Below are 21,738 nucleotides of genomic sequence, written 5' to 3'. Positions count from 1 at the left end.
GTAATGGATCAGATTCGCAGCTAGGGTAAATGTGTAGCTTAGCTGACTTCAGTGGTTAGCTCTGTGGACTTTGCAGGTTACACAAAAAGGTGACTAAACAGACAACGGAAGGAGGACAGGATAACAATGGGGATAGGTGTGATTGCACAACTTAGTTGTTGCACTGCTGACAGTAGTCACTTTTGCCAGAGTAGGTCGGGCTGGTGCGGGAGTGGCACTGTATGTGAAAGCAGCACAGGATCAAATATAGTAACAATCTTGAATGAATCAAACTGTACCATAGAATCTCTATGGATAGAAATTCCATGCTTAAATAAGGATATAGTAGTAGGAAAATACTACTCACCATGTGACCAGGATGGTGATGGTGATTGTGAAATGCTCCAGGAGATGAGAGAGACTATAAAAATAGAAAACTCAGTAATAATGGGGGATTTCAACTCTCCCCATATTGACTGGGTATGTCACCTCAGGATGGGATGCAGAGATAAAATTTCTAGACACTATAAATGACTGCTTCTTGGTGCAGCTAGCCCTGGAACCCACAAGGGGTTAGGCAAATTCTTGAACTAGTCCTGAGTGGAGCACAGGATCTGGTCCAAGGGGTGACTATAGCTGAACCACTCAGTAATAGCAACCATAATATAATTAAATTTATCCTTGGGGAAAGGGGGAATGCCTAAGAAGCCCATCACAGTAGCATTAAATTCAGAAAGAGGAACACAAAAATGAGGAAGCTAATTAAATGGAAGTTAAAATGTACAGTCACAAAAGCTGCAAACTAAATAGAGGCTTAACTTTAATTTGGGGTGTACATTTAAAACCCTAGTAAGAGGACCAAAAAGGTGCCACCATGGCTAAACAAAGTAAAACAGGCAGCTAGAAGCAAAAAGGCATCCTTTAAAAATTGGAGGTTAAATCCTCCTGAGGAAAACAGAAAGGAGCATAGGTGCTGACTCTGTGGGTGCTCTGAGGCTCAAGCACCCACAAGCCATAGTGGTTCCTGGCCTGCCCTGAGTTTTATGCCTGAGGTCTGCTCACAGCACAGATCCCAGAGGGAGTGTGGAAGGTGATAAGTTCTGTCCTGCTCCCAGCTTCTGCCCTTTTGGCAGGGAGTTTTTAAACAGAGGCAGGGTGATTACGATAACAAAAGGCTTGTCATTAAATTAAATTACTGATCCTTAGATGATCCTGAGATCATTGCCAGACACTGCAGTTAAAAGATCGGAAACAAAGAGTAGGAATAAATGGTGCAGTTTTCAGAATGGAGAGAGGTAAATAGTGGTGTCCCTCAGGGGCCTGTGCTGGGATCAGTGCTGTTCAACATATTCACAAATGATCTGGAAAAGAGGGTAAATAGTGAGGTAGCAAATTTTGCAGACGATACAAAATTACTCAAGACAGTTAAGTACAAAGCTGACTGCAAAGAGTTACAATGGGATCTCACAAAACTGGGTGACCCGGCAACAAAATGTCAGGTGAAATTCAATGCTAAATGCAAAATAATGCACATAGCAAAATATAATCCCAAAGACTCATACAAAATGATGGGATCTAAATTAGCTGTTACCTGTCAAGAAAGTGATCTTGGAGTCATTTACAGTATTCTGGAAGCATAGTTTTAAGAATCCTTCTCATTGTGCCTGTATCATCCTGAACTGTGGAACACTCATTCTCCAGCTTCAGAACACTTAAAAATTATCTCCAGTCATTAATGGGACAGACACAACTGAATAATGTAGCTGTCCTTAACTTTCATCAAGAGCACACCAGGGAACCAGATGTAAATAAGATTGCTGACAGTTTCATCCAGAAAGCTACAGTAAGACATAATGTCTTTAAACTGGGACGTTAGTGAAGACAGCTTGTAGGTGACCGCAATGATTTTCATATACTGTAATTCATGATAATGTAATTATGTAGTTCATAACAATTTAACTATTAGAATAGTGAAGCATAAACTCTGGCAAGACAAGTGAAGTTAAGCAGGACAAGAAAGAATTTGAAGAGCAACTAGCCAAAGATTCAAAAACTAACAGCAAAAATATTTTTAAGTACATCAGAAGCAGAAAGCCTGCCAAATAGTCAATGGGGTCACTGGGTGATCAAGGTGCTAAAAGAGCACTCAGAGAAGATGAGGCCATTGCAGAGAAGCTAAATGAATTCTTTGCATCAGTATTCACTTGCAGAGGATGTGAGGGAGATTCCCACACTGGAGCCATTTTTTGAGATGACAAATCTGAAGAACTGTCCCAGATTGAGGTGCCAGAGGAGGTTTGGGAATAAATTGATAAATTAAACAGAAATAAGTCACCAGGACCAGATGATATTCACCCAACAGTTTTGAAGGAACTCAGAGATGAAATTGCAGAACTACTAAGTGTGGTATGTAACCTATCACTTAAATCAGCTTCTGTACCAGATGATTGGAGGATAGTTAACATGACGCCAATTTTTAAAAAGGCTCCATAGGCAATCCTGGCCATTACTGGCCAGTAGGCCTAACTTTGGTACCAGGCAAATTGGTTGAAATGATAGCAAAGAACAGAATTATCACACAGATGAACACGATTTTTTTGGAAAGAGCCAACATGGCTTTTATAAAGGAAAATCATGCCTCACCAATCCATAAGAATTTGAGGGGGTCAGCAAACATGTAGACAAGGGTGATCCAGAGGATATAGTGCATTTGGACTTTCAGAATGCCTTTGAAAAGTTCCTGACCAAAGGCTCTTAAGCACAGTAAGTAGTCATGGGATAAGAGGAAAGGTCCCCTCATGGATCACCAACTGGTTCAAAGGTTCAACTGGTTCAAAGGGTAGGAACAATTAGAAAAAGGATAGCTAATAAGACAGAAAATATATTGCCTCTATATAAATAGATGGTACACCCACATCTTGAATACTGTGTGCAGTTCTGGTTGTCCCGTTTCAAAAAAGATCTATGGAATTGGAAAAGGTACAGAGAAGGGCAAAAAAATTAGGCGGCGTACAGAACGGCTTCCATATGAGGAAAGATTAAAAAGACTTTTCAGCTTGGAAAAGAGATGACTAAGGGGGGTGGAATATGATAGAGGTCTATAAAATCATGACTGTGTAGAGAAAGTAAATAAGGAAATGTTATTTATCCCTTCACATAGCATAACAGGGGTCTCCCAATAAAATTAATAGGCAGCAGGTTTCAAACAAACAAAAGGAAGTACTTCTTTATACAACATAGTCAACCTGTGGAACTCATTGCCAGGAGATGTTGTGAAGGCCACAGCTCTAATAGGGTTAAAAAAGAATTAAATAAGTTCATGGAGGATGAGTCCAACAATGGCTCTTAGCCAAGGTGGTCCAGGATGCAACCCCATGGTCTGGGTGTCCCTACCCTCTGTCTGCCAGAACCTGGGAGTGGACAACAGGATGGATCACTTGATGATTGCCTGTTCGGTTCATTCCCTCTGAAACACCTGGCACTGGCCACTGTTGGAAGACAGGATACTGGGCTAGAAAGACCATTGGTCTGATCCAATATGGCCATTTTTATGTTCTTATGTTGAAACCTTGGACAGATCTTGTATGTGCTAAGAACTAGTTGTATATGCAATTTAACACAATATTATTTATGATTTTTTGTCAGATATCCTTGTCGGGCATTTTGGTATTGGACAGCCATGGACCTCTCTTATGTTACTTATTGTTGATGGGATTTTGTTTGGGCAAGGAGATAACAAGTTGCCTTCAGCTGTTTCTTTCAAATCCCCAAAAGGACTAATAAGGACTGTCAGGAAGCTTCAGGACATGTAAAAACCAATTCATCTGGAGTAAGTTTAGAATAACGCTAATTACATTATAAAGGGCTAAAATTGTCTGAGCTGAGTGAATTTCACAGTGGTTGACTCCAAGAAATTAACTCAGAAATTTCAGACCAGATCCTCAACAGTTGCAAAATGGCTGTCCTCCACTGAAGTCCATGAAGCTGAATAGAACTAGTTGATTTACGCCAGATGAGTATTTGTCCCCATAGCTCAAACACTAGCTTAGGTTCTGCCGTTTATAAATTTTAGTCTTTGAGCAGTTCCACATAATTGCAACAGTAAATGCTACAGGCTATGTCTGTTCAATGAACCCTGTATGCGATGTTCCAAAACACAGGGACACTGAAATATGTGGCCACGAGATTGGCTTGATTTAACATCTCTGATTTATGCTGGCATTCCCTGAAGAAAAAAAGAAAGAACGAAACCAGCAGAACACAATTCCAGAACCAGCAGAACACAATTCCAGGCAATGTTAATTCTTGTTCCTCTTAGAAGCACAAGAGAGGCCATCGTTTTTGTTCTTGGTTTTGGCTGGGATTATATTTTTCCTGGGCTATTCAACGACTGATGCCCCATACACAGGAGCACAAAGTTAAATGGGTTTTGAAAATTGTAGCATCGCATGATTTAAGCTACCTAACCATTTTTTCACAGCTGTGGCGGGACATCCACCAACCAGCTTCTCTGGGGAGCCCATGCAGATGTGCTTTTTACTGCATGGAATCACGGGACAAAATAAGGTCAAGGCTTGAGGCTGGTCTAATGCATGTCTGGGGCTGGCCTCAGAAAACAGTGCCCCATCAGAGCTCCTCACCACACTGGTGTGCACAAATGGAGGCAAACTCTGATAACTCACCACCACCAACTAATGTCATATGCATATACATAGTTCCTTGAACTTGAATAAGACTGTAATATCAAATCTAGAGCTGGGCTTGACTAGCAAAATTCAGATTAGGTCTAGATTTGGAACTATTAACATAAGTAATTATTTGTATTGCAGGAGCACCGAGAAGCCCCAGCTGAAGTCATGACCTTATGCCAAGACTTATGCACATGTTCAACTTTATATATGGTGACTAATTCCATTGACTTCTATGGAGCTAATCACAGTGCATAAGGTAGAGTACTTGCATAAGACTTTGCAGTATTGGAGCAGAAAAGACAGTGACCGATCTGAAAAAATCTTACAAAATTTTGAGATCTAAATTGACAGGACAGTTAAAAGGTAGGAAGAGAATAGCAGCCTGGAGAGGGGAAATGACTTACCCAGCATTAGAAGGACAGTCAGTGGCAGAGTTGGGAATAGAATGCAGGTCTCCTGAATCCCATTCCTGTGTCTGTTAACTAGATAATGTTGACTCCCAGACTGAGATCTACAAGAATGGCCCTACTGGGTCAGGCCAAAGGTCCATCTAGCCCAGTATCCTGTCTTCCAAAAGTGGTCTGTACCAGGTGCCCCAGACCGAATGAACAGAAAAGGTAATCAACAAATGATCCATCCCCTGTTGCTCATTCCCAGCTTCTGGCAAACAAATGCTAGGGAAAGCATCCCTGCCCATCCTGGCTAATAGCCATTGATGGACCTAGCCTCCATGAATTTATCTAGTTTTTTTGAGCGCTGTTATGGTCTTGGCCTTCACAATATTCTGACAAGGAGTTCCACAGGTTGACTGTACGCTGTGTGAAACAATACTTCCTTCTGTTTGTTTTAAACCTGCTGCCTATTAATTTCATTTGGTGACCCCTAGTTCTTGTGTTATGAGAAGTAGTAAACACTTCCTTATCTACTTTCTCTACAACAGTCATGATTTTATAGACCTCAGTCATATCTCCCCTTAGCTGTCTTTTCCAAGCTGAAGAATCCCAGTCTTATCAATCTCTCCTCATATGGAAGCCGTTCCATACCCCTGAGCATTTTTGTTGCCCTTTTCTAAAGCTTTCAATTCCAATATATCTTTTTTGAGATGGGGTGACCACATCTGCACACAGTATTCAAGATGAGGGCATACCATGGATTTATACAAAACAAATGCATACAAAATTTATACAAAACATCTTAATCCAAAAATCTGAATCCAGATCTAGGTGCAGACATTCACCCTGCCAAAAGTTCGGGGACGTTTGGATTTAGGATACCAGTTGCAGCCCCACCAAATGTGGGTAATACCATTGACTAATCAGTCACCCAAATGAGAGAACTTGCATGAGTAACACACTGCAGGATTGGACCTGTAAAATGAGTGCACATCTTGATAAACAGGTGATCATCTGATTCCTTGTTTCTGTGTAATATATGCACTGGATGCTATTCTTTTGCAGTGCAAGTTCTGTAATGGAAAGATACAGAATGTGCTTCTCCATTTTTGAAGATAAAAATATATGCTGTGCTAAAGTTACTGAAATGTGCCAGGGAATGGCAGAGGATATATACAAAAGTCAGGAAATGTAAAGTGCTGGTCCCCATGGATAGCATGGACAAGTATGTTCTTTGTTACCTTGCACTTGTCTATGTTGAAATCATTGGCCATTGGGCTGCTCAGTTATTTAGTTCTGTTAGATTCACTCAAAGATTCTAAGGCCAGAAGGGCCCATGATGATCATGTAGTCTGACCTCCTGTATAACAGATCTTAAGTCTTTTTCTAATCCTCCTTGTTTTGACTAACCTCAATAACGTTGTGACAGCAGCAAATTGTCACCTTGTTATTTACCTCTTCCTCCAGAGAGTTAATGAATCGACTGGACCCAATTTAGACTAGGACAGACCCATTACTGAGTCATCCTTTGCATTTTAAGTGCTTTTAATGCTTCTGAAAGGTATTATACAAATAGCTCTGGAGACCTAGGGCCAATTTCTCTCCTGGTGCAAAATGGCACAGCTCCATTCAGATCACTGACACCATACCAGCTTACACCAGCAGAGCATTTGAGCTCTATTTCTCTCTACTGATCCCTGAGCTCTGGGGCCACCTGCTTCAGCTCCCTGTGAGGAAGCAGGATGCTGAAAGGTTGAGATGGGATGCAGCCGACAGAGGCGGGGCGGACATGTCAGGGAGAAATCTAGCCCTTCCTAATGGATGGAGTAGATTGTGCTTCCTTGTGTTCATGGAGCTTCCCTGGAGAGACTGCGTCTTAGAGAATGATCTCTCCATGGTTCCCCAGATGTGGTACAACTCTGCACCACCCCCTACACAGGGCTTTGACTTAAATCCAACCATCTCGCTGATGGTGGTGATAATGCCAGTGATCTCTTCTGCCCATATAGTCTCATTGAATCAAATGGCATTACTCACATGAGTAAGTGCTCACTAGTGTGAGTAAGACTGGCACAATCAGGCCCAAAGTATGAAGCGTGTTTTTTTGTCACTCTCCACACAGCTAGTTATTCACCTCTACTCCACTTCGCTGTAATTCAGATGACTGACTCAGGGCTCAACTCTCACTGACGAGCCTTCTGTCTGGGGTGGACTTACTCTGTCTCGGCCCCTGCCTGTTACTTGTTTCTCAGCCCAGGCTGGACTCCTGTTCTTAGGCCTTGCTTTCATTCTGTTCTACCAAATCACTCCATTCCTTCCCCACAATGCATTTCCCCAAAGCAGCAAAAAACCTTAGGTCATATCAATTACTCCAGGCTAAAACTAACTTTACTCAGTCAGAACCAGGCACCTGTTTGTGCTATCACAGTTCAGATGCAAAATCATTATTCTTCAGAGAAGTTTTCAAAGAAACCCAGTACAGTTTCCAACCACTAATTTTCTGCTCTATGTAAACTCCTTGTTATATGCAGTCACTCTTCTGTCTTACACTCTCTCTTGTCTCTTAGGTTGACTTGGAAAGAATAAAAACAAACTATGGTGGTCACTATAAAAATAGAGGTGTTGAAGAAACACATCCTATGCAAACAAAGCCCAGAAATATATGTGGACTCCTGTTGAATATTCATCAGCTAGTATAGTGTATTAATTGAAATTCAATGTAACTGTAAGGTGGTTATGAAATTTCAAGCTAAGAAAAAAAAATCAAGTGAGACAGTATTTCAATAACTCTGGAATAGCAGAGTTTCTCATTTCTGGAAGCCTAGCATGACTCTACCAGAGAAAGTCATTTTACAGACTATATTGGTTGTTTACTAATGATTCTGCATTATATTTTTGCATATTAATTCATCTCTTTAAGGAAAAGCGCTCAGCTGGCAAGCACTGTATAATAGAGACTCCAAGGAGTAGGTTCACTATCCATCTTATTGCTAGCACACCACTTCATGGAGCAACAAAATAAAATGGGAACCAAGACTTGGAACTAAAAACTGTCTTGAGTGATCTCTATTGTTCCTTAGGTTCCAGCCCAGCATGGCACTTAGGCAAATGCTTAATTTTAAGAATTGAGGGGTCTTGTTGACTTCAGTGGCACTATTCACATGCTCAAAGCCAAGCACTTGCTTAAGGCCCGATTCAGGAAAGCACATAAACCACAGGGGCCAGGCAGCTCTGGGAACCCCAGACCCCATCCTCCTCCTCCGTCTCCAATTAAGGCACCAGGGCAGCTCAGGGGAAGGCAGATTAATGTCAAAGCAAGCCAAAAGTTTCAATTTGGTTCTATCAGAAGTGTCCAAGCAAAACCTTTTGATGTTTCTGGATAGAATTATCCTGGAACTTTCCAGTTTGTCAAATATTTTGACATTTTAACTTTTTGCCATAATTTAGTGAAAACAAATTCTGAGATCAAAATTTCCATCCCACAGGAAATTCTGATTTCCAACCAGTTCCACAGATTATTATAAACAAATCAAATAACTCATTAGGTTCAAACTGTAGAGGTATGTGAAATTGTGGACATTTTTCTTTTTGGTATGTGAACTTGCAACAATGATATGCTCCTGAAATTGTGCTCATTTCTGCCGGGGGTGCAATAAGGGTCTGGCCCCAGGAAGCCCAGCCCTCCCTTGCCTTAACACCAGCCAGAGCTGGAAATTTGGCCCAGCGGCGCTGATGCCCAGTCATGAGGGAGGGGTGGCCAGGCCAAATTTGAGTGGTGTTGCAATCCTTTATGCGGGCTTGGCCTCCTCACCTTTTCCAGGCCTTCTGGTGCCCATGGGCACCAGGCACCCCTATCCCTTGGGAAGAAGTGGGGCAGAAGGCACCAGGACTCCCAGTTACCAGGAGGGTGGGAGGATTGGATCTGGGCTTTTGGTGCTTCCTGGGAATTGGAGATGCAGGAGGAGGGTCTGGGGCTCCCAGAGCTGCCTGGCCCCTGTGGACAGGTCCTGGCCCACTGGCCCACCAACGGGGGGGTGGGGGGGTCGCAAAGGGGTCAATTTCCCAGGGGCCTGGCAATTTAAAAGGGCCAGGGCAGATGGGATAGATATGTATTTAATAAAAATTAAGATTAAAAAAAGTTTACTAGATCAAGCAACGCCACAACTTATGCATAGTGGGTTCTAATGTGTTATCAGTAGGATAAAAAGTAGTGGTTTAAACCTCAGCCATGCCTTTCTATGGGGGCCATTGACTGTTCGGCCCTGAATTGCTGTCTGCGGGCCTGCTTGTGGAGAAGCTGCTGACTGCCTCTCTGGGTAAGAGCTCAGGTCTGGGTGTAGGGCAGGGAGACTGTGATATGGAGTGGTGGGGGGGGAGAGCATGGGTCTGGGTGTGGGGTGAAGAGTGGAGTGGGGAGAGCTTGGGGTTGAATGCAGAGGAGGGTGAGCTCTGGGTCCCCGCCTTAGGAAAATTCTGGGTGCACCCTAGGTTCCTGCTCTGAAAAAATAAATAGTCTTTGCTTCACGATGGCCTGATTTTAGATCTCGATCCAGTGCCATTTGAAATCAATGGGGGTCTTTTGCTTGGCTTTACTGGCAGCTGGATAAGACAGCTGGTGTGAACATTCAACCAGGATGGGACCAATTTTGATTTGGAGCAAAATGTGAAAATTCAAAGAGTTTTGAGTTTCATGGCAAATATTTTTACATCTCTGTGTATGGAGGGGGCGCGTATCATGTAAATGGCCATGAAGAAATATAACTATGTCCTCAAATCCATCATCAGCCAACATGAAAATAAACCAAACCAAAAATGACACACTGGTTAATGGAAACTGCTTGAAGAGATTCATAGTAGTACCCTATCCTGCAAAGATTTATGCATGTGTTAAAATTTATGCATACGAGTTATCCCATTGACCACAGTAAAGTAGAGCTGGGGGAAGTTTTTTCGACCAACATTTGCCAAAAAATCCAGTTTCAAGTCAACCAAAACGATTCTTAAATGTATATCAGATTGAACAAATAGTTTCAGCTGCCTTTGTAAAAAATGTTTTTGAAGTCGAAACACTTCCAGTTTTGGTTTTGAAACAATGTTTTGCTCCAAAATTTTCCAAATTTTTTAAAAGGGGGGAGGGTAAAAATTGAAATGTTTCATCTGGATTCAGACAAAATATTTCAGCTGACTTAAAATGATTCCCACCCCCCGCTTTGGCTCAGCCAGCAACCTGAAAAAGTATTTATTTGCACAGCTCTAGTCATCATTAGATGGGATTCTCTGGTCTGCCAACTGATGGGTGATTCCCCCTAGAGAATTCCCCCATGTAGACGGAAATCTCTGGCCTGTTTAAAGCAGGTAGAGATGGCTCTCCAGTCTATCCTCCACCACTGCTGCCCTGCCCAGTAAAGAGGGCTAGAGGTGTGTCAGGAGAGGTGAGCCAAGGGCAGCGAGTGTGGTTGAGAGATGCTCGCCTATTTCTCAATCTTTTCTGGCAGAAGCTTTGCTCTTGCAGTGTAATTTAAAGCTGCTCCCCATCAGTTTTAAATTACACTAGGGCTGAGCAAAGCAGAATCAAGGAGACATGATCAGGTCCTGGTCAGCTCCCAAGCACTCCAGGTGCCCAAGTTTTGCTCAGGTTCAGTGGAGAATTGAGCCCATTGGGATCACTGACAGAGTTAAATCTGCGCAGGACTGGAGCCTAGATTCACAATTGAGATTGCGTTTTCAACTCTTTAACAATAAATGGATGGAGACTGACAAAATCTCTTAATCAGATTAAACAAGAATTCAGAAAGGAAACTGAAATGCTTTGAAAGCTCGAACCTGACCTAAAGGCCAGTAAACTCAACTGCAGTCTCTTTATTTCAATGGGCTTTAGCTAAGGCCCTTAATGTTAACAAAACGGGCACAGTCCCGTAGATTAACTGCTGAATATATGTTGTTGGATTTACCAGGGAAAAATAAATTCTTATCAAATCTATTTCATGGAGAAAAGGAAAAACCTATTAACAAATAGAAAAGCCCTGGGAATCCATCTGAACACTGTCTAGCTGCTGCTGTTATTTAAAGAAGCTGGTGCCAGCAAGATAGCTCTTTTGTAATGTCAGCACTTAGCCACCTATTATGCCATTTATTATTTAGCAACCTTTGCTTCGTCTGTTGCTTTTAAAAAGATGACGTGCTCTTGCCATCATGGCAAGACGTTTCTACACCCTGAATTGCTAACTGAACACAGCACTGGGGTTTGGATTCTCACTTACACAGAGGCCCCTTAGCACTGTTCTAGGAGTGTGCATGGGTCCTAAAGTGTAATGTATGCTTTTTAAGGCCCCTTTCCACTGCCAGAGTGGTGTGGCAAGGGCCTTGGTGTCAATGAGAATCAGGGCGAGAGATAGAAACAGAATTTAACTGGTGCGTAGAACGTTTGAATTCAGAAAACGGAATGAACCCACTTACCGAGAGAACCGCTAAAGATGGGCCAGAAGCACAAGCTCAAAGCCAGACACTGTAGGTGGGAAATGGCCAAAATCCAGATGTGAACATAGATCCAGAGTTTTCAGTTAGTGCCTTCAGCCGCAACTCCCAAATTAGGCACCGAACCCAAAGGGGCCTGATTTTTTCATAGGGTCTGAGAACCTGCAGAGCCTGTTCAGTGGGCATTGTGGGTGCTCAGCTCCTCTCAGAAACAGTCCTCTTTCCTTTGGGCCCCTTGCTATAAATGTAGGGCACATCCAGGTATGGAAATGTTGGCCTGAACTGGAGCCCCAAACCTGAGCACTAGCAACCTTTGGGGGCAGACCCCTTTAGGATGCACCTACTGTACTGAATAGTTCAGGAGGCACAGAACAAAACTGAGCCCTTTATTAACAATAGTCCCTATTTCTTCCGTAGTACTTTTCATCAGTAGATCTCAAAGCACTGTACAAAGGAAGTCAGCATCATTATCCCAATTTTACAGATGGAGTAACTGAGGCAAGGGACCATGAAGAGACTTGCCCAAGGTCCAGTGTCAGAGCGGTGAAGACAGACTCTCAGGTCTCCTGAATCCAAGTCCAGTGTGCTATCCTGCAGGCCACACTGCCGTCCTACAGTTTCTATACTATATGGACTACATGGTCCTAGGAACTTCATTACCTTAGCCAAGATCAAAAACAGCCTGGCACACGGTTCACATACTGCGGGGTCAGAATGTTATCCTGTGCAATTGCTTAGATGTGTGTGTACACATGCATACATTTGCTAGCACTGCAGGCAGCTGGAAATTGAGCCATATCAGACCCCATGCATTACTTATTGATGGTACTTTCTAGGAGAAATCAAATATGTTGATTAGATGCCTTCTGAATAGCATCAGTAGGGTTTATGAATGCAGGGCAGGTGGCTGATTGGCAGCTGGATAATGCCTGTAGCATCCCTTGCAGGGATCTGATTGATTTCAATGGGCTTTGGATTAGGCTATTAGCCCTTTCTTCCCTCAAGTATTTTATTTCCAGGCCCCTACACTGTCTGTAGTTAAGTCCCTTTTTTTAACATCCACCTCTGTGGTGCTGCCTAAAATTAAGTTGTCTTGTATATATAAAAAAATCCCGATTTGTTGTTCCCCTTCCCCAGTTGTAGTCTGTGACACTGTCTTTAGACTGTAAGCTCCTCCAGACGGGGATTGTCCCTCCTGGAATTATTTGGACAGCACGTAGCACATAAATAATACCCGGACTAATACCAAGTAATGGATGCTAGACTAAAGAGATGATGATTTCTTGGATTGCTTAGCTCATATTTGGAAGATATAAATTAGATTTGCTTTCCCCTTATATTTTTATCCCTCCTTGGTTATTCATGATTTTTTAGAATTACTTATCTGATTGGTGAGGTAGGGCCTGATTTTTAAAGGGGATCAGCACCCAGTGGCTCCCATTTAGGCACCTAAACAGGGTCGTGATTCAGCAAGGGACATAAGCATGAGTAGCCTCATTGAGGACAACGAGGCTACCCATCTGATCAAAGATGAGCACGAGCTCAGGACCCTGGCTGAATCAGGGCTGCCTACTCCTGCAGGAGTATAAGGAATTGGTGAGTTATTTTTAATATAATCCTTTGCCTCACATGTGCTAAACATCATGCCCAGGGTCAATAAGCCACCCCAATTCATACCCGCCCCTCTGCAGGACCCAGCCAACATAGTCTTTGTGCTTCCTTGTGCTCCAAGCTGAAAGGGGTGGAGTTAAGAAATGTCCACACCCTCATCTATACCACCAAATGGAGTCAATGCCGCACAGGAGGAGGCCACCATGCACCTTTTCAGAGGCTCATGCAGCTGTTGCTTTGGCATAAGCTTGCTCAGAGTCCCAGGAGGTTTTGGTTGGCTCCGTCACACAAGACTGGTCATCACTTAAAACAATAGCCTGGCCCTATAGGTGAATTACCCCCAGCTGGGGTGAGGTAGCCACCAGTGAGGAATAATACAGTGGCTCTTCAACAAGGCACAGTGGACCCACTACAGTTTAGCACAGTAAGTCAAGAATACTTTATTGAACTGAAAGTACAAGGCAAATTTTAGGCAGATTAAATCTAATTATCCAGTTTGCAATTTGACCAGGACACCAGAGCCATGGGTTGTCTAGTGACCACACTAGGTAGGACTTTGTCTGAAAGACAAATGAAAGTATGTAAATAGCATATATGTACAGTAAGGTGGGAATGGGCTGTGAAGAGCCTTGAAAGTGAAGACAAATGGTTTGTGTTTGGTGCGATGGAGAAGGAGCCAGTGGAAGGATGCAAAGAGAAGGATGATATGGTCAAAGTAAAAAGCCAGGAACAGGAACTTTGCTGCAGAAATTTGAATGGACATGAATGAGGAAAGACTGCATTTGTCAAGGTGTCACATGGTATGCACACCCCATCCTCCTTTGGGGCTGGAGTGGGGTTGTGATACCACCATGGTTACACTCTACCAGACTGTCCTTAGGCTGAAAGCAGCATGTTCCAGGAGCTGGAGTCAATATGGTGGGCCTCGGGTACAAGGCTGTGTGACTTAATGGCCAGTCACTAGAACTATCCTTGGGGTGAGGGCAGCATGGCCTAGTAGCTAGAGTCAATACAACTGCCCTTGGGGTTAGGGCTGTGTGGCTTAGTGGTCAGAATCAGGGAAGTGGGCCACCATCTAGGGGTAGGTGGCAGCCAGGGTAGGGGGACCCAGACCCTCCCTTTCCACCAGGTCCCAGCCCAGGGCCCTGTCAGCAACAGGGGTGGTTGCCACACAGTCAGAAGGGAATCAAGTTGCAGTGGGGGAGGTTTAGATTGGATATTAGGAAAAACTTTTTCACTAAGAGGGTGGTGAAACACTGGAATGCGTTACCTAGGGAGGTGGTAGAATCTCCTTCCTTAGAGGTTTTTAAGGTCAGGCTTGACAAAGCCCTGGCTGGGATGATTTAACTGGGAATTGGTCCTGCTTTGAGCAGGGGGTTGGACTAGATGACCTTCTGGGGTCCCTTCCAACCCTGATATTCTATGATTCTATGATTCTATGAATCCTCTTGCAACATGCTGACCTGAGTGGGAGATACTACTCCCTCCCCCTCCCTGGGGCACTTCCTACCATGTCTCTTGAGGTAGCAGTCCATACATCATCAGGGTTCCCAGGGTCCCTGGCGGGGGTAGCTCCCTGGAAGTCTGACTCCTCATGGTTGACTGAAGGTAGCAGGTCTCCAGCCTGGTCCCTGATTTCTCGGGTTCCTTCAGTCAGTGGCTGTAGCAACTCCTGGCTTGGAGCCTCCACCAAGTGTCCTCTCTCCACAGTGGTCACCCTAGAATGAGCTCAGCTGCTCCCTTTTGTACTGAGGCAGCAGTTGGAGAATGCCCAGCATGGTCTGAGGGGCAGGACTTTCATAGTGTGGGGTTAACCCTTTCTTGCCCAGTGTAGGGTATGCACACCCTGTCACACAAGACCAGAGAGAAAGATGTTACAGTAATCCAAGATGTGATATGATGAGGATCTGAATGAGAGCTTTAGTTTTGTGGATGGGTAGGAAAGGCTGTATCTCAGAGATGATATGCAGAAAGAATTGGCAAGATCTAGATACAGCCTGGATGTGAGGACCCAGAGAGAGGTCAGAATTGAAGATGACACACCTAAATTACAGGCTTGAGTGACAGGGAGGATGGTGGTGGCATACACCATGACTGAGAAAGGAGGGAGAGTTTTAGGGGAACGATTAAGAGCTCTGCCTTGGCATTGCTGAGCTTAACCTGGCATTGGACATCCATGAGGAGATACCCGAGAGACAGGCTGCGATTTTAGTGTGGACAGAAGGAGACAGGTTCAGAGTGAAGAGGTAGATCTATGAGCCATCAGCATAGGAATGACAGTGGAATTTGTATACGGAGTTGAATTTGTGTCTATTACAGTGGTCCCTAGAGGGCCTGGGGGAAATCACTGTCAAGACCCTACACAAACACATAGGGAAAGACAGCCCCTGTCCTCAGGATCTTACGCATCAATATCTTTCTGGCATTGAGATGCAGAGAACTGAATCTAATACCCCAGGTATCATTGCAACAGAACCATAGAGACTCTTTCCTCCATCTTCTGCCCCTGCATCTGCAGCCCCACTCTACTTCCATATAGTACTCCAAACTCATATGTAGTCACGAATCACCACCTCAGGGTCCCTGTAGACTTTCTCCCTCTCATGTTTCTTTCATATTATTTCCTCCTCCCACAGATTTACTAGCTTGTATTTTGTCATGTTATTTCCCTACAATATTTGCAGGTCTGGAAGCTGCAGGGTCTGCACTCGGCCTCCGTCAGCTGTCCTTGTACGTGACTGCGGGCAGCAAGTCCATTTCAGTCTGCAAAACTATAGGTGACATGTGAATATGGTCTTGATTCACTTTCTTTTTCTGTAATTATAGGTAGTCAGGTCAGTCATAAATTTTTTCACTGCACAGAATGCCATCCGGTGGGCAAAGCATGGAACAAGCTTTTCAGAGACTATCAGCTTCTGTGTATGAGTAATAGGGCATTGCCAATATTCTGTCTAGTTGTTGGTACCAGGGTAACAGGAAACCTCAGTACAGCTGATGTACATTTAAAGATAAATGGAACCAATGAAGCTGTTCGTCTTTTTTTAATGGCCAGTGGAAACGATGTCCCTTAAAAATACCTGTTTAAACTGGCAAGAAAATCTGTTAGGACAGAATACAGGGACAAGGTGGGTGAAGCAGTGTCTGTTATTGGACCCGCTTCTGTTGGTGAAAGAGACAAGCTTTCGCACTTCAGTCTGGGAAAGGAACTCAGGATATGTCTACACTGACATTGCTACAGCTGGAGCACTGCAGCTGTGCGTTATGGACTGGGATGTAGGCAGCGTGGCCTAGTAGTCAGAGCAGGAGTCAGGTCTAGTGGGTGGAGCAGGCATCCAGATTGGGGACCAAAGCAAAGAGTCAGCACCTGGGTCAACTGCCAGTTACCAGAGCCAGGGGTCAAACCAGAGTCAGAACCAGGAGTCGAAGCTGAGGGCCAGAGCCAAGGTCAGATACGAAATGCTAGAGCCCAGGGTCAAGCAAGAATCAGGGTCAGAAGTCAGAGGCCGGGGTAAGAGCCAGGACTGGTAACTGATAATTGGAGGTGAGGTGTAAGGGCAGGAACTGGAGGAGAGGCAAGGATCAAACACAAACACAGAGCAGGAGCAGGAGGTAAGTACAGGAGACAAGGCAGGGGTGAGGTAGGAGCGAGGGGCAGAGCAGGAAACCGGAACAGGGTTGGATGCAGGAGGCAGGCACAAGCAGGGTCCAGTGCAGTCACAACAGGAAATCACCTTGCTTAGACAAACTTCCTGTGTCTCCTTCTGGCTTAAATAGCATGGCTGGACCAATCAGTGGAACCAGACGATTCTCCAATGAGGGCTCCTGTGGCAGAGAAAACATTTTGCATTATCTTCCTTAGTCAGTATCAGATGACATAGGATGGGTCCTTGGGTTGGTCTGTCTCATTCTGCATGTTCCATGAAGGTGTGCCTCTGAATCTCTTTTATGCTGTTCAGTGTAATGCAGCAAACAATCATGTATGCTAACCTTTAAAACTTATGTTAATGTACACTGACCCTTTTATATCGACCTCATTGCATACAAGTCACATGATATCCCACATTATGAACTCTTGAGATTTTATTGCAAGTCCAGACTTATTTGGTGTTTTTTTCTCACAGCCCCAGCTCCCAGAGTCATGTGATTATGTGACAATCTCAGTTTTCGTAAAAAATAAGCCTCCATATTTCATGGTTGCAGAGGAGTGCTTGAAAACAGGACCCTCTAAAGGCTCAGAACCAGAAGACAAATAAAAAACACCCCAAATGTATTATTTTTTAAAGATTTTTAAGGCGATCTCATGATTTGGGGGAGGTCTGAATCGTGATTTTTGAAAATTAGGGGTTGGCAATACTACTGTCCATTCACTTCATAGGCAATATTCCTTTCTCCCCCACTTTGTCTCATCTGGTTAGATTTTACCCTCTTTGGAGTAGGAGCTATGTCTTATTACACGTTAATACAACTCCTAGCTCAATGAAGCCCTGATCTGGTTTGGGACCTGCAGGCTCTGCCATAGTATAAATAATAATGGTTATGTAAAGAAAAGACATATTGAATGCACCCTACCAGTCCATACTGGCCATGTTAATTATAGCCAGTAGTTTCAGAGCTAGGAATATATTTTGCTAATGTTTAAAGACAAATTACTTACTTGTTCTGACTGCCAAACAGCTTAAATTTAATCCATCTTTATATGCAAGTATTTTAGTATCAGATGAACTAGCTTCCCATTGAGACAGTTGAAAGGGGGTGATGTATGTGGAGGTTATGGTATACAGACAAGGTATTCTGAGGCTGATCTCACAACAAAGCTTATGGCTTTCAGGGCTGGCAAGCTGCATGTCTGGGCTCCACCCCCACGAAACCTGTTCACAGCAAACATTGGCCTGCTGTAGGGCCAAAGGGAAAAAGCTAATTCAAAATTGTCAGTGCACCTAGGAAGGAAGAAAAGGTTGCACCTGGGGACATGGTATGAGGAATATCAATCAGGTCCTTGAAAACTAAGCAGGATGCAAAGTCCTGTCTAAGGTAATGCACTTCATTAAAACCTCACGCCACTTTTTTAAATGTGTTGGACTTGTTCCATCAAATATACAACAGGCATCACACAGTGTGATATGAAATGTGAGGTGTCTTACAATTTTTTTTTTTTAGCAAAATCCAGGGATATTCTTGTGACATTTTTGGAAAACGCCGGCCATTTGGCACAATCTGATCCATTTCAGAGGCCAAATGCTTCCTTCTTCAATAGTCTTTTATTGACCTCGCATCTCCAACAGGAAATAATTAGCCGCATCCAGAGAAGGAGGGATGTTGATGGAGATGTCAACCTAGCTGCGTCTACCCCAGGGGTTAGGTTGACATAGCAATGACACTCTGAGGTGTGGATTTTTCACACTCCTGAGTGCTGTAGTTATGTTGACCTGAGTTTTAAGTGTAGACCAAGCCAATGGGACCTTCTCAGTGATCAGTGCTTTTGATCATCTAGCCGCATATTCGAGGAAACGTAGATTTAAGGTCTTAATTTTAGGCTCGCATATTTGAAAATATTGGCCTTGAGCTTTAATTATGGTCACCTGTTATGTCACACATGCCTAATCAACATATGTTGGGATCTGGTGAATATTCACTTTTGAAACATTTTATTTACTGTTTCACAGATTTGTGTCCCTAGAATTTGTCTTTTCTTTTTTTGGCAGAACTATAAGGAATGGGAGATAGCTCCTCATGTTAGTAGATGATAGAATCATAGAATATCAGGGTTGGAAGGGACCTCAGGAGGTCCTCTAGTCCAATCCCCTGCTCAAAGCAGGGCCAATCTCCAATTTTTGGCCCAGATCCCTAAATGCCCCCCTCAAGGATTGAACTCACAACCCTGGGTTTAGCACGCCAATGCTCAAACCACTGAGCTATCCCTCCCCCCAACCACTGAGCTATCCCTCCTAACCAAACTCACTTGCCCCTATTGCAGTGGCTTTCCAGGAGCTTTGCAGGGGTGCAGGAATTAAACCCACTTGGGCCATCATCAGTAATTGGTTTTTATCCAGCCTGAATGTGTTTAGTGTTTTCCTCCAAATCTAGATTTTCCATCAAGCTTGCTGCAGGAAAATCACAACTGATTTGAGCTGCACAGAACGTAGAAATTATGAGATAGAAGGGGAAATGAAGAATAAAATGTGTTATGAAAACTACAGTGCAAATTCAGACATTGCACAAAGCACAGAGCCGGAAAGTCACAGTCTGAATTTATATTAAAAAAAGAAACGTATGTAAATTGGAATAAAATAATACAGTACCAGAGGAGAGAAAAAACCATTGGAGCAAAAAAAAGAAGCTCTCCAGCAAATATTAGTTTTGCTTATCATATATCTCAATGGTATTATTTATTGAGTTAGGGAGCATGAAGCTATCTCTGCTTGCACAGGATAATCTCTTGCATTCTGAATCCATACCTTTCAGCCTACATGTTTCTGTTGCTATAACAACATAATGCTTTTGTTCTCTGATGGGATTTTTGATCGCATAACTCACCGTGTTTTAATATCTTTAGAAGTTTGTTTATAGCAGAGCTAGTTCAACGTTTCCATGTTTAGGTCACACTTTATTCTTGAGGGAAATGGCTTTTCGTCCCCTCCTGCGCTTGTCATTTCATTAAACAGGGGTCCAGGACAATTGCTGTCCCGTCCCTGAACTTGGGAGAGAGCAGAGACTACACCCCCCTTTCCCCCATAAAAGCAGATCACCTACAAGGAGATGGGCGGGGGCCTGGAGGAGGTGGACCCATGGCACCGCCCTGTCCCAACTTCCCCGTTGGGAGGAAGTAGATAAGGGATGTAGCGTTGCAAGCTCTTGTGATTTCATCAAGGCTTTCGCAATGTTTTTTTTTCTTTTGGAAGCTGTTGCTCCTGCAATCATATGACAACATGAGAATCTCAGCTTTCTCTCACAGTGATCTGTGCGTTGAAGGAAGACACCTGAAGACCTTCTCTTGCATAGAAGGGAAGACATTTCCGCGTCTAAATGTGCCTCTCACAGAAGCATAACCCGCTCCCTTGAGCGGCTTGACTTGAAGTATATATATTTCTTTACAGATATAAATACAACATTAGTACGGAACAATGCACAGAGACAACACTGATAACATCTAAAGCACAGTACATCTCGACCGACTGGCAACAGGCAGACATGGGAATTCACAGGGCCGTGGAAACAGCTTTTAAATATTATTATTCTGTCCCTGCTTTGGGCTCAGTTCATCCTTATCCTATGGCCTCATTGCACTAGCGAGACTGTTACACAGGGGCCCAGCTCCAATGTAGGCAGAAGACAACCTCACACCATCCCTAAGGGATATTCCAGCACAGAGTGTCCCGACACCAGATGCAGGCTCCATGGGCTCTGAACTGCTTCTGCAACAGCTTTGGGTACAGAGGCATTCTGAGGCAGGCCACAAAACAGGGGAAAAGGCAGATTTGGGGTTAATTACTGCACCCCTGCAAAGCTTCCGGAAAGCCACTGCAATAGGGGCACAAGTTAGGCAGGCGCCTGAGGTCCCTCGTTGCCTCTAAATAGTCCAGGTACCGATTGCAATCTCTGTCCCTGAGTCTGCACCAATGGAGGGATGAATCTGCCCCTTTGCCTTTTCCATGGGTCAGTCTTAGTTCACAGTTTCCTCACCCTAGCATCGTGTTGATCTTGCCATTTAAGTTTAGTTAGGTAGGATAGATCTCAAATACGTTCCCCTCCAGAAACACCTTGGGGAGCTACCCAGCTAGAAGAAAGAGGGGGAAATACAGCCGGACCCAGTCCTGCTTTCTTATTGCCACGAAAGAATCTCTGTTCAACAATGGATGAATCCATCACCGTCTCCTCGGAAGAGCTGAGATATTTTACCTTCCCAAGGAGGGTAGAATTGGGAGAACGCATCACTGGGGAAATGGCCCAGGCCATAGACCTTGAGCTGGCCTTAGTAAAGCACATAAACAAATTCTGGCTAATAGTATAATATTGAAGACAGTTAAAATCTCGTTCTCGTGGATGCCGGAGTTTCCATATTGCTGCCGTCTATCAGGCCCGCTTCTCAAGTCTTTCCTAGCAATGGGGTGGTACTGTAAAATCAAGCACAGTTTTTGGTGAAGGGCTTGGATTTGTATCCCTACATCTGGGCCTGACCTTTGGTTTTTGTTCTGGGACACATCCAAAAACCTGCGGAAGGACACTAGTAGAAATCAACTGATATTGCAAGACAGCTGCTGTGCTGGACCCAAACCTCACAAGATTTTGGTACTCTACCTTGAACTGAATACACACTGAGAATTATCAAGGGCATATTCCTTCACAAGTGTTACCCTCCTGTGAAATAGTTTATCTGTTTTGGTATTAAAATGTCTTTATAATTATTGTTTGCATTGGTAGCATGCAGAGGCCCTGTCAAGGTTCCTTCCCTACTCTGAACTCTAGGGTACAGATGTAGGGGCCTGCATGAAAGACCCCCTAAGCTTATTCTTACCAGCTTAGGTTAAAAACTTCCCCAAGGTACAAATTTGCCTTGTCCTTGAACTGTATGCTGCCACCACCAAGCGTTTTAA

The sequence above is a fragment of the Caretta caretta genome, chromosome 3 (assembly GCF_965140235.1).
Source record: "Caretta caretta isolate rCarCar2 chromosome 3, rCarCar1.hap1, whole genome shotgun sequence".
Taxonomy (NCBI): Eukaryota; Metazoa; Chordata; order Testudines; family Cheloniidae; genus Caretta; species Caretta caretta.
The sequence above is the reverse complement of the archived record's forward strand: the minus strand, read 5'-3'. Positions refer to the sequence as shown.